The sequence below is a fragment of the Crassostrea angulata genome, chromosome 8, assembly GCF_025612915.1.
Source record: "Crassostrea angulata isolate pt1a10 chromosome 8, ASM2561291v2, whole genome shotgun sequence".
Taxonomy (NCBI): Eukaryota; Metazoa; Mollusca; class Bivalvia; order Ostreida; family Ostreidae; genus Magallana; species Magallana angulata.
In genome coordinates this window covers 48,933,667-48,946,026 of record NC_069118.1, presented here as the reverse complement: position 1 = coordinate 48,946,026, position 12,360 = coordinate 48,933,667, and the positions used below count along the sequence as shown (strand labels likewise).

At 34.4% G+C, this 12,360-nt stretch overlaps 1 pseudogene; it reads right to left on the bottom strand.

The window, feature by feature from the left end:
- Nucleotides 1-3,875: 3,875 nt before the first annotated feature.
- Nucleotides 3,876-9,054, bottom strand: LOC128161049 (uncharacterized; annotated as a pseudogene).
- Nucleotides 9,055-12,360: the final 3,306 nt, after the last annotated feature.

Here is a 12,360-nt window from a genome sequence, read left to right as displayed (position 1 = left end):
CTTCCGGTGTGGACCGGAAGTGACGGCTGACAAAATGAAACCGGTTTAACACCTCTTCAATCAATTGTCTATCATCCATGAAAGTTTCGTGCTTTGATCACTTACAGTTTTTGAGATCTCACGGGTACAAAATGTGTTTTTAAAAAGCAACCTGAGATAATTGAGATATCTCACCGGATGTAAAAAAAAGTTGTTGATATAACATCGCATGAATAACCTATGTATAAATATAAACTTATATATTTATTCTATGGAAAAAGAGTTTAATGCAAAAAAATAATTATTTTTGAAGTGCTTCCGGTGACGACCGGAAGTTACGACGAACAATACAAAATAATTTAAACACATCTACAGCTATAGGTCTACCATCTTACAAAGTTTGGATGTTCAAGTCTCTACCGTTTTTGAGATCTCGAGGTGACAAGCTTTTCGTTGCGGGACAGGAAACGGACGAACGGACGTGAATTTTGAAAAACTTTTATCACAAACCTCTAGATGTTTTTATTTCCAATCATCCCTAAAAATTATATGAAAATCCATTGAGACATCTCTGAGAAATTCACAAGACAAAAAGGGGAAAAAAATAATAATAATAATAACTAGACACGATCTCGTTGCGAGCAACGAGGAGGTCTTCCGTCCGATTTCTAGAAGAAAATATGACATCATCGACTTTGATTTTCGACAACAAAACATGATATGGAAAAAGGAGTGAAGTACTTATGCTTCATTGCATCGCTTTTTATAAGTTCTATTACATTGCTTTTTTAAATGCTTGCATTTCCTCCAATCAAAATTGAAAAGATTAATTTTGTTTACATCTGGTCCCTAAAAACCCAAATTGGGTAACGCAAGAGAAAATCATTACATGTATATTGTTAGGATATAGAAACGTATTATACCTAATCTAGCATTAATAACCTTTCACAAAATGGCTCTCATTAAAGGGATATAGATAAAAAAAAAATTAGAGCCCTTTGATCCCCTAATTTAAGGGGCCATCCCCTTTTTCTTGGAAGCAAATGAAAGGACATTTAATTCTGAAAGCATTTTGTCAACAATTTTGAAGATAGCATATGGCTAAGAACATCTTCTTGAACAACTTTTCTTCTGTATTGCATTTCAAAATATTTTTTCTTTCCGAGATATGGGTGATCAAAATTTTGGACTTTTGGTCCGTAAAAACCTTTAATTACGTAATACATGACAAATTCGTTACATTGCTTGAATACATAACTGTGAGATAAACATATTTGCTTCTATAACATTTCACAAAATATCTCTCAGTAAAGAGCTACAGATTAAATGCTTTAGAGCCCTCTGGTCCCCTTATTTGAGGGGCCAGCCCCCTTTTCTTGATATCAAATGAAAGGTCATCTAATTTTAAAGAGATTTTGTTCAAAAAGTGATTAGAAATTTGTTACCATTCTGGAGATATATGAGAAAGAAGGTTTTGGCGGCCGATCTCTTATCTCCTTATAGGGACCGTTTAACAAAATTTTGAAGGTTGAATATTGTTAAGAACATTAATTTGAACAACTGTTCTTCTGTATTGCATTACAAAATATTTTTCCTTTCTGAGATATGGGTGATCAAAATTTTGGACGTTTGGCCCCTAAAAACCCTTAATTACGTAATACATGACAAATTCGTTACATTGCTTGGATACATAACTGTGAGATAAACATATTTGCTTCTATAACATTTTACGAAATTTCTCTCAATAAAGGGCTACAGATTAAAGACTTTAGAGCCCTTTGGTTCCCTAACTTTAGGGGCCAGCCCCTTTTTCTTGATATCAAATGAAAGGTCATTTAATTTTAAACAAATTTTGTTCAACGTGTGTTTAGAAATTTGTTACCATTCTGGAGATATATGAGAAAGAAGGTTTTAGGGGCCGATCCCTTATCTCCTTATAGGGGCCTTTAAACAAAATTTTTAAGGTTGCATATTGTTAAGAACATTGATTTGAACAACTTTTCTTCTGTGTTGCATTACAAAGTATTTTTCCTTTCTGAGATATGGGTGATCAAAATTTTGGACTTTTGGCCCCTAAAAACCCTAAATTACGTAATACATTACAAAATCGTTACATTGCTTGGATACATAACTGTGAGATAAACATATTTGCTTCTATAACATTTTACAAAATATCTCTCATTAAAAGTTACAGATTAAAGACTCTAGAGCCCTTTGGTTCCCTAACTTTAGGGGCCAGCCCCTTTTTCTTGATATCAAATGACAGGTCATCTAATTCTAAACAAATTTTGTTATACAAGTGTTTAGAAATTTGTTACCATTCTGGAGATATATGAGAAAGAAGGTTTTAGGGGCCGATCCCTTATCTCCTTATAGGGGCCGTTTAACAAAATTTTGAAGGTTGCATATTGTTAAGAACATTAATTTGAAAAACTTTTCTTTTGTGTTGTATAACAAAATATTTTTCCTTTCTGAGGTATGGGTGATCGAAATTTTGGACTTTTGGCCCCTAAAAACCCTTCATTACGTAATACATGACCAATTCGTTACATTGCTTGGATACATAACTGTGAGATAAACATATTTCCTCCTATAACATTTCACAAAATATCTATCAGTAAAGGGCTACAGATTATAGACTTTAGAGCCCTTTTTATTCCCTAATTTTAGGGGTCAGCCCCTTTTTCTTGATATCAAATGAAAGGTCTCGTAAATATAAACTTTTTTTGCATTACATGTGTTAACAAAATATTTTTCAGAAAAAAGATAAACTAAGAAAACCACGAAAAATTACGACGTTTTTTTAGTCTCAATTTTCGGGACCGGGCGAGCTTTAACGCCTTTTAAGCATGACAAATATGAATGCAAAATTGCACATCTACAATCTCTTGTCTACAATCCCTGAAAGTTTGAACTCAATATCTTTTACCGTTTAGGAGGAGATCCCTGGACAAGCCGACCCTCTGAAAATCGCTAAAACGTCATTTTCTCAAGAACGGAAATGACGTCATCAAAATAAAAAAATGTATATTAAGTTCGGATTAATATCTATTAGATCTAAAGGTTTCACGAAAATCGGTTCAGCCATTTCCGAGAAATCGCCTGCACAAATTTTGTAAGAAAAAAAAAAATAATAATAGGGAAAAAGAAACCGAACGAAAACAATAAGGTCTTCCGTTGGAAAACGGAAGACCTTAAAAAGAAACATTACAATCACTATAAGGTCTTCCGTTGGAAACGGAAGACCTTAAAAAACAGTTTGTGATTACACATGATAAAGAAGTAAAAAATTATTTTATGCAATGTAACATGCACAAAATAAGTAATGAATAAAAAAAATAATGTATAATATTAGAGACCTGAATCTGGAATTTCAACATGCTTTTAAAAGACACCAGTTAAAATTAATAATCTTTAAATTTAACACATTTTATAAATACAATAAACACAAATATGATAAACAAATCATGATGAAACTTGACTAAAAGTACCCAGCCAATCAGTGACAATTTATTGCTGCAGAATAACATGTATTGCATTTGATTGACAGAACGCGCACAGACGGATTGCCACAACGCACACAGACGGATATGGACAAAAGTTCATTGTTTACCGTAAGCAAAGCTCAAACCATATAGTTCACAAGTCCTGCACAACCACTTGCTATATTACGATTGATCAAAGCATTCGTCCTAGGCATTCCAAATGTCCTTTTTTGACAGTCTCATGGGCATTCTGATTTCACACATAAACAATCACAAAAACAGCTATCAGAGTATCACAACAATATCCACATTGGAATTCGGCACTGTTGTGTATATGTTCCTCCCCGTAATCTTAAACAAATTATGTCATCATTCTTTTTTGGTTGCCAGTTGCACTATTCATTTAATCAGTTAGGTGACAGCTTTATTCATGGTTTTCTTCACGTCTGTGTAACCCAGGGCAAACCTAGCCACTAGGAAGATAAATGGATTTCATATAAGCACATTGGCAATTGTTTTCAGATTTTAAGCAGTTTCAAGGGGGGTTTGGGGGGGTCCATACCCCCTCCCCCTTCAAATATGCCTCGGACCCCCTTCCCCTGGCAAACTCAAATAACCGTCGGAACCCCCCCCCACCCCCGAATAAAATTCTAGATCCGCGCATGGTTCTTAAACAGTGTTGAACCTATTGGTATAATGGTAGATCGCAGTCTTTCGGTTTATAAACTTATAACAAACATGTTTAAACTGACATTCAATGAATATATTTTGATTGCTAAACTTACTTTTTCAAAAACGTGCTCATGCAGATGGTGCAGGGGATGTCAACACTCCATTCGTTCACTCAGATTCGTCCTCAGTTCAGCCGTTGATTTTTTTTACAGATAAACACTCAATTGACAGTGTATTTTTTTAACCTTGTTTACAGATAATTCCCGTATTTCATTCATTTTACCATCTCCAGTGATGGCAGGAGGCTCGATGGCAGACAACATGGCAACTTCGAATGTGAAAATTGGCGGCTAGCGATTTGATCGACCAATCAGCGCGCGCGTAACTTAACATTGAAACGAAAGTAAAAGTGGAAACAAACACCATACGGAAATTCTTAATTCAACATGCATCGAGCAGTTTAGATACTCAAATCTAAGTAGACTGATATTTTAACTTAATAAATAAGAATATACCGTTACAAAAGAACAGACAGGTCGGTATTCACGTAAAACATGAGTGGGGGGGGGGGGGTGTGATTCAAACTTTTATAGTGAAACATCGTAATTAACCATGCATAACAGTTATATGCCATTGAAGGGAATCTCACTGGATTTTTTTTTAATTGAGACTTTAATAGAATAAGACTTTAATCATAAAATATTTATTAGATTTAATTTTTTCGACTTATTATTATTTTGGGGAAAACATGTATACAAAAGCAATTCATGCAATAATAATTGACAGTTTTAGACTTGTGCTGAATGTGTAAAATTTTATAAGTCTAAATTCTGATAAGGCTTTTGCAAGTTCGGTAAGCATAATAAATCAGAGGAAAAAGAAAAGTTTGTGGTAAACTTCTTGCAAATTTTAAGGTGTTATAACTGAAATCATATCTACATTTTTTAACCCCCCTCCACTGCTCGGCTTCTCCTTAAATTATAATTAAAACAGAAATCAAATATGATGCCTAGCAGTATTGCCAGATCGAAATATATATTATGTATAAATTAGTTGATGATTTAAATGATCAAATACATGTAGATGTTACCAGAAAATTATTTCGGGCAGTATGATACTGAGTGTAGCCAGAATATTACCAGAAGTCGTTGCAGCTAGTGGCAATATTCTAGGTGCATTTAATATAATTTTTTACAGAAATTACTTTAATAGTATTGCCAGAATGTTGCCAGAAGTTATTGCCGCTAGCGGCAACACTCAAGCAGTATTGCCAAAATGTTATCAGAAGTTGTTGCAGCTAGCGGCAACATTTCACTAGTCTCAAAATCTGGTTTCTGGTAACAAAAATGTGTTGCTGCAATATTGGCGCAATATTGTGGCATTATTGCAGCAATAATTTTACTTTGGTAAGGGTTTCGTCCACACTTGAATTTGCAGCCACAGTCGCTCCGCCTGCCCTCAACGAATGAAGCCCAATATTAACATTCCCCACAACAGATTTAATTAAAGGTAATATATTATTTCTGGCAGCAGAATAGCTACTTTTCTTGTTTTTATATATTAATTTACAAATGCCCTTTGACCTAAAATTGGTTTGAATATGAAAAATGTTTCTCTTCCACGTCTTCCAAAAGATCCAGATACCTTGGCACATATTTACCTAACAAGACGCTGTGCTCGATCTCGATATCGAAATTTCGTTTCCTTGACGGTATTGGTCTGTTTTGCTTTTCCTTATAAAAATAACCAGGTGATCTTCGTTAACTAACACATCATTAAAACATAGAGAACTAAACTAAGTTTGTCGAATCGTAAAAAACTTGCAAAACTAAACAAAATCATCGTGAGGTTTCTAACATTTAACAAATCCGTTGAATCCAAGAAATTTTCACATAACTCTATTAACACATCCTTTGTTATTGGTTCCTTTCTATTAACAGATTTTGACGTTCTTCTCCTCGCTGCCTCCTGTATAGATGAAACATAAGAATTCTTGGTCGGGTCTGGTAAACCCACACTTTCATGCGCTCATTTAATCGCATACACAGCCGAATTTACCGGATAATGCGTTGCACCATTTTCTAAAAGATGTGTTAGATATAATGCGACATGAATCGGATTCGCCGGCAGAGGCATTGTGTCCTTGTGACTTCATAAAATTTTCCCATCTTTTGAAAGAGTTGAAATATGTCCTATTGGTGTTGTCACTTTTACTTGATAAAATAAGAACACTCATGTAGGGGCAAAGGTCGTCCAAATTACTGCCAGGTTAAACTCATCTGTCCAGTGCTACATTCCGTACTCTCTCCTGTAATCCTAATCTTACGAAATCAAAATTCAATTTTTAGGAAAAGCATATCAAACAAAAGTCATATTTTCCCAAATATTCCATTATTTCTCTTTCCTTTGCATTCAGCATCTACATTTTTAAGCTTAACTACATTTTTCACATACCATTTAAAACTACCTTCCTTGACAAATATTGGCCAAAGCGGGGCAGATTTCCATTGTGGTATTACTAGAGTACATTTACATTTTTCCTGTTCAATTTTTCAAACCACTTTTCGTATCTACCTAGGTGGTGGTACAACCCAGTTAACACTATTTGACCATACCTGCGCAAATGCGTCAATTCCACTGCATGGTATTAGCACAGTCGTATTTTGAATTGAAAACTTCACATTTATTGTTATAACTAGAAGCAAATCTGTCACATGTGTGCTTGCCCCATGCTTCATCAAAATATTCATATACTACCTGTTTAATTGACCAGTCATAGCAATCACTCATTCTCAAAGGGTCTGCTTTTGTATTTTTCGCTCTAGGCAACCAAATGCAATTCAAATGAATAATTTTCTCGTCACACAGACTATGCACTGACATGGTAATGTCTTGCAAAGCCTTTTTCTTACTACCCACCTTCAATATGTGTGGCACATTTTGATTATCTGAATTCACCTCAACTGAGTTGTTTATCACTAAATCTACAGAGTTATTCAATATTCTCCTAACCGTTTCCAGCTCCCTCCAAGTGGAACTCTGAATGCTTTCCCGCTCATTCCAAATACCATACCATTCAAATTCCTGCTGTTCATCCTTTGAACATAAAGTCAAATGACCTCCATAACTTGAATCTGAAGCATCACAGAACAATGCGATTTGTCTGATCTCTGTATCAGTCATCTGACTCAAATGAGGATGTTTTAATTCATTCTTTCTAATTTATTTACCCAAAACTGAAGCTCATCCACCGCCTCGCCTCCTGACTCAACATAATATAAGAATTCCAACTGGATCTTACTAGTATGCAATAATACAAGTATCTTGTTCATAACCTAACCATATCACTAAACATAGTCTGTGTTGAAATAATCTGTCCAACCACTGATGCAATGGAACGAACATCAAACCAATTGAAAACTGCTGTATAGCCTTCCAAAATGTTTTGAATATTTCCTTTAAGTTTCTGAATTCTGGGATTAGACACCGATATTTTGTTAATTTCTGTGTTCCATACTAACCCTAACCAAACTATCTCCCGCGTAGGTTTCCACTGACATATTTATCATCAGCCAAAATAAAACCAAAAGCATTTAAGTCTGCCTGTATTTCTGAACTAAGAATTTCCGCACTCTCAAAAGTTTGAGAACCTCCTATGCCATCATCTAAATAAATGACAACTTTGTGACCTTTTGATCTCCAAAATTTGACCACTTCACGTAAAACTTTTGTAAAAATGTATCCAGCGGTACTAAGACCAAATGGTAGAACATTGAAAACATAATATTTTTCTTTCCACTTAAAACCCAAGTATTTTCTATCCACTTGATTTATCATAATGTGATGGTAAGCGCTTTTCAAATCAAATGAAAACAAATAATCCCCCATCTGGAACAACTCTCGCGATGTACTCGCGTCTTCATACTTGTGTTTCTTCTTAAACAAATGTGAATTAACATGCCTTGCAAATAAAACCAATCTCTGTTTTAATTTTTTACCTGCTACTGTCAATGGATTGACCACTTTAGGTTTTCCTATAGCTTCCTGCACACAGCCCTTCTTTACCAACTTTTCTATCTCTGACGACACAAACCTGTCATTGTCTATAGCAGATTTATTGTTTTTAATCTCTACAGAACTTGGAATAGTAAATAATAGTAAACGGCAAACTTTAGCCAAATTCAATAACACTCAACACATACCTGCTCGCTTCAATCGAACGCCACTGACCCAGATTACTTCTCAGTCTACCTACCGGTGATTTACCTGTCCGTACCTCTGTTTCGCTCGATTGATTACTTTCTGAACATGCAAATGCAAATCTACTTATCTTTTCATCTATCTTCTCTGTGCAATCTTTTCTCCAGAGTCATTTCTTGTGACATCTGTAGCACTGTCCGAATCTTCATACAACCGTTGGACCATTAGATGATTTTGACTCGTTGGATGTAGTGGACGGATAGGGCCTTTATTTTTCCCGTGTTTTTCGTCTTCTGAGTCTGAAGCTATTGGGTTTTTTACATATTCGTCTACTGCTCTTCACCCGGCGGCTGAAGAATCTGCTAATTTTATGAGTTTTTGTCTCTGTTTTATTAAGTTATAACCTTCCGATATCTTCTGTCTCGCTTCCTGGATGCGGTTCTCTTCCATTTCTTCATTCGCTTCCTTAATTGTCGCCATCACTTTCGCGTTATGTTTGTACTGCTCTTCATTCCCGCGTTTTTAAATTTATATCCATCTGCAAAGACTTGTTTTATTTTAGCTTCTTGCCTCTCCGCAATAACTTTCTGGTTTTCGTTAATATTTCTCTGCACTGTAGACAAAGACTGTCCAGAATACTCGAAAACTGGCTCAATATTTCGTTGTTTGCTTCTTTAATTGTCAGGTTTATTTTTCTTTGAATGTCGTCCGCGTCCATTTTGATGTCACTCGCTTGAAACGGCGGCTAGAAGTGACCCACCCTCTAAAACCTGTTCTTTGCCACCATTGAAAACCTTTTTCTATTGGTCAATTTCTGACCAATACAATACATATAACTCATAAACATGTGGTCATTAAAACAACATTTTCCCGCTATTGCTATCAAAACGCGGGAAAATGTAAATATACACATGTGTTGAAATTTGGACAGTGATATACACAGGGCTTGGTCTTGTTCAGTTTATTATGAAATCGTGTGAATATATATTTAACAATACAAATGTGCAATGGGCCTCATTCTTTGACTTAGATTGTGATGCCTTTTTGTCGACCGTAGACTCAATTATTATTGCCGGTGTGGAAATCACTCCAAGTATTCTCATGATTAAGCTTAAAGATCATTCCAAAGACTGCATGATTTGTTCTCCATGACTATGTATTTCAAGCACTTGTCTATTTTGTATAAAGGTTAGCCAATATATATTTGCCAAATTGATTCAAATGGGAAATTCGGTTTTAAACAAAATTCCAGTTTTGCATGCTTGAGATAAGTCTTATACAATGAGAAGAGTGGGAAAGAAAAAGATAAGAGGCATTTACCGGTATTCATGCTATGAATTAATTTTTAAAAAATCAATATTGTGAGAGTCTGCTACAGTATATTTAAACGAACTGATTCTTACACTTGCCTCTTCTATAGCCATGGTTTACTGTTTTTTATTTATCCAAAACAGCTCCTGGAAATTCTAACAAAATTTATACTCTTACACTTAAACACTCTAAGGAAAAGAAAACAAATCAACGCGACTTTCACCAAGAACCCCCCCCCCCCCCCATGAGAACTCACATGTACAAAAGCTGAACTATCTGTCGAAAAGTATTATTGTACATGTATACCTTGATAACCACCTTAACATCCTCTTAAATTTAGAAATTCGTATTGGTTTACTATTAGTATAATGACATATTACATTTTGCACACTTTTATTATTAATACTGCATTTAATATTGTTGTTCACCCCCCCCCCCCCCCTCGATTGACACTAAATTCATCATGTTTATAGTTAGATGAATAATTTATATAATTATACGGTGTTCATGATGTTTAATTACTCATAGGATTTTCGAGTTCATTAAACTGCATTATTCTTGTATAATTTCACGAAATACTGCTCTAATCGAAATATCATTGTCCCGAATTGTCTGTAACTATTTTGACATCCGTTTTTCAACTCCATCACTTGGTACTTGGTACTATACTCTGTCCCGAGTTTTTGCTTCCACCACTTTTTGCTTGATATTTCAATAATAGTTAATACCTTTGTGCTCAAACTACGTTCATCCACTAATATGAAAAATGTCCAGATTACCTGTTTTGAAACGCCCCCTCTGCCGCTTCAGGTTTCAATACACAATCCAAAATTGAAAGTCTACGGAGATTTTGCATTGCATCAGCCATTAATAAGCCCGGATGATAACGTTGAAAAATTGCGCGAGGTATCCCGAATAATTCCGAATGGAGAAAAGATGTAAACATTTTCCATTATAAATCTCCGTAAGAAACTTGTTTTCGTTCCTGTAAACCTTTATGAGTGAAAAGGGATAATTTGTCAATGAAGATATCTTGGATATTTTACATTTCATCGATATCATCTGTACTTCTTTCAAAGGTATGTGTATTTTTATTAAAAATCATCAAAAAGCGATGGAAGCAATAACTCAGGACAGGCTTTAGTATTGCTAAGTTTGTGTTTCTTCTGTCCATTTTTAAAGGTAATTCCATTGACTGCAAATCAGTTTCATTTTTAATTTATACGTCTACATCACCCTTGCAATTGTGTTCGGAATGTTTTCTTTATCGTTGCTAAGTATGTAATAAATCCAGAGGTGCTCGAATGAAAGTTCACGAGACTTCACCGAGATTTGTTCAGTTCCTGTGAAATTTCGAGCGGAAGTATAAGTGTTCGTATAATATTCTCAAAATACGTAAGTACTGGTCGTTTATCATATCGTATCCTACTTTGGTTTATGTTAATACATGAAATTCTTTTAACATCATGTCTTATTTAACCATTTAGCGGTTTTTTTATATTAAACGATAATATTCAGAACAGGGTTATCGTTCGTGTTCAACCACGTGTTGAGTGGTTAAAAAATCATATCCATGTTTGATGCTTGTGGAGTGCAATTCCATGTTTTTAAAAGGAATAATAGGTGTCTGTTTTGCATAAAAACTTAGTATATTGAGCCGATTTCAAGGAACATTCTGCATAAAATAGTATAGTCTGTTTCAATATTGATGCTATTACTAGGTCAGGCGCGGATCGAAAACTAATCCTCAGGGGGATCTCTACTTAGCATGTAAATTGTTGCAACTGGAGACAAAAACTATTTTTTGTATTTACACATTTATTTCTAGAACACATTTTATCCACCAATTAATGAAGATAAAGTTTAAAATCAATAAACGGCTAGATTTTATATTTGACTACTATAGTACCTAGATTCTTTGAAATAGACTATAAACATGAGGCACGATTTTTACTGCGAAACTGAAAGGGTCAAATAAAACCACGTGGTCTAAAATTTAAATGACAATAACATTCGCAGGGGTGTATGTATTCTTTAATAACTTCCAAGTGAAAAGATAGATAATGAAAAAAAACGAGATTTATTCTTGGACCGAATTTTCTCGAATTATTAAGACCATAGATTTAAGACTGTTTTAATATGCTGTGATAATTAACAGAAGTTTAAACACTATATGTAATCTTTGTGATTGCATAAACCGTGAATTATGTCTTGATTAGTGGATCATATAACTTTGGTACATACAATAATATTATAACTTGTTTTTTTTTTTACACAGTTCAATATTATAAAATATTTACAACCTGTGAAATTTTTAAGAGTTTTACAATAAGCAGGGCAGTACTTATTTTGAATTAGTTTTACCTGTTAAACATAATTTACATACTTTTCATGACATATTTTAGGCACATTAAAGAATGACAGAGCATACCTCTGATGCTGACTCTTGTCATTTGAAAAAAAGGCATTTTTGGAAGACAATACCAACATCTGCGGATTATAATTCAAAGCTAGAGAAAATCTAGTCTCATTAAACTAATGCAAACATGAATAAATCAGTCTCGAGTAACTTATCATTGAGAATCTGATTAATTTGCTTGGATTGGTTTAGTTAACGTCACCCCATACTGTCTGCACTGTGAGTACTGGTATTTTAATAGTTAGGTAAAATATAATACATGTAGTAATTTTATATTATGAACAAATGGAATAA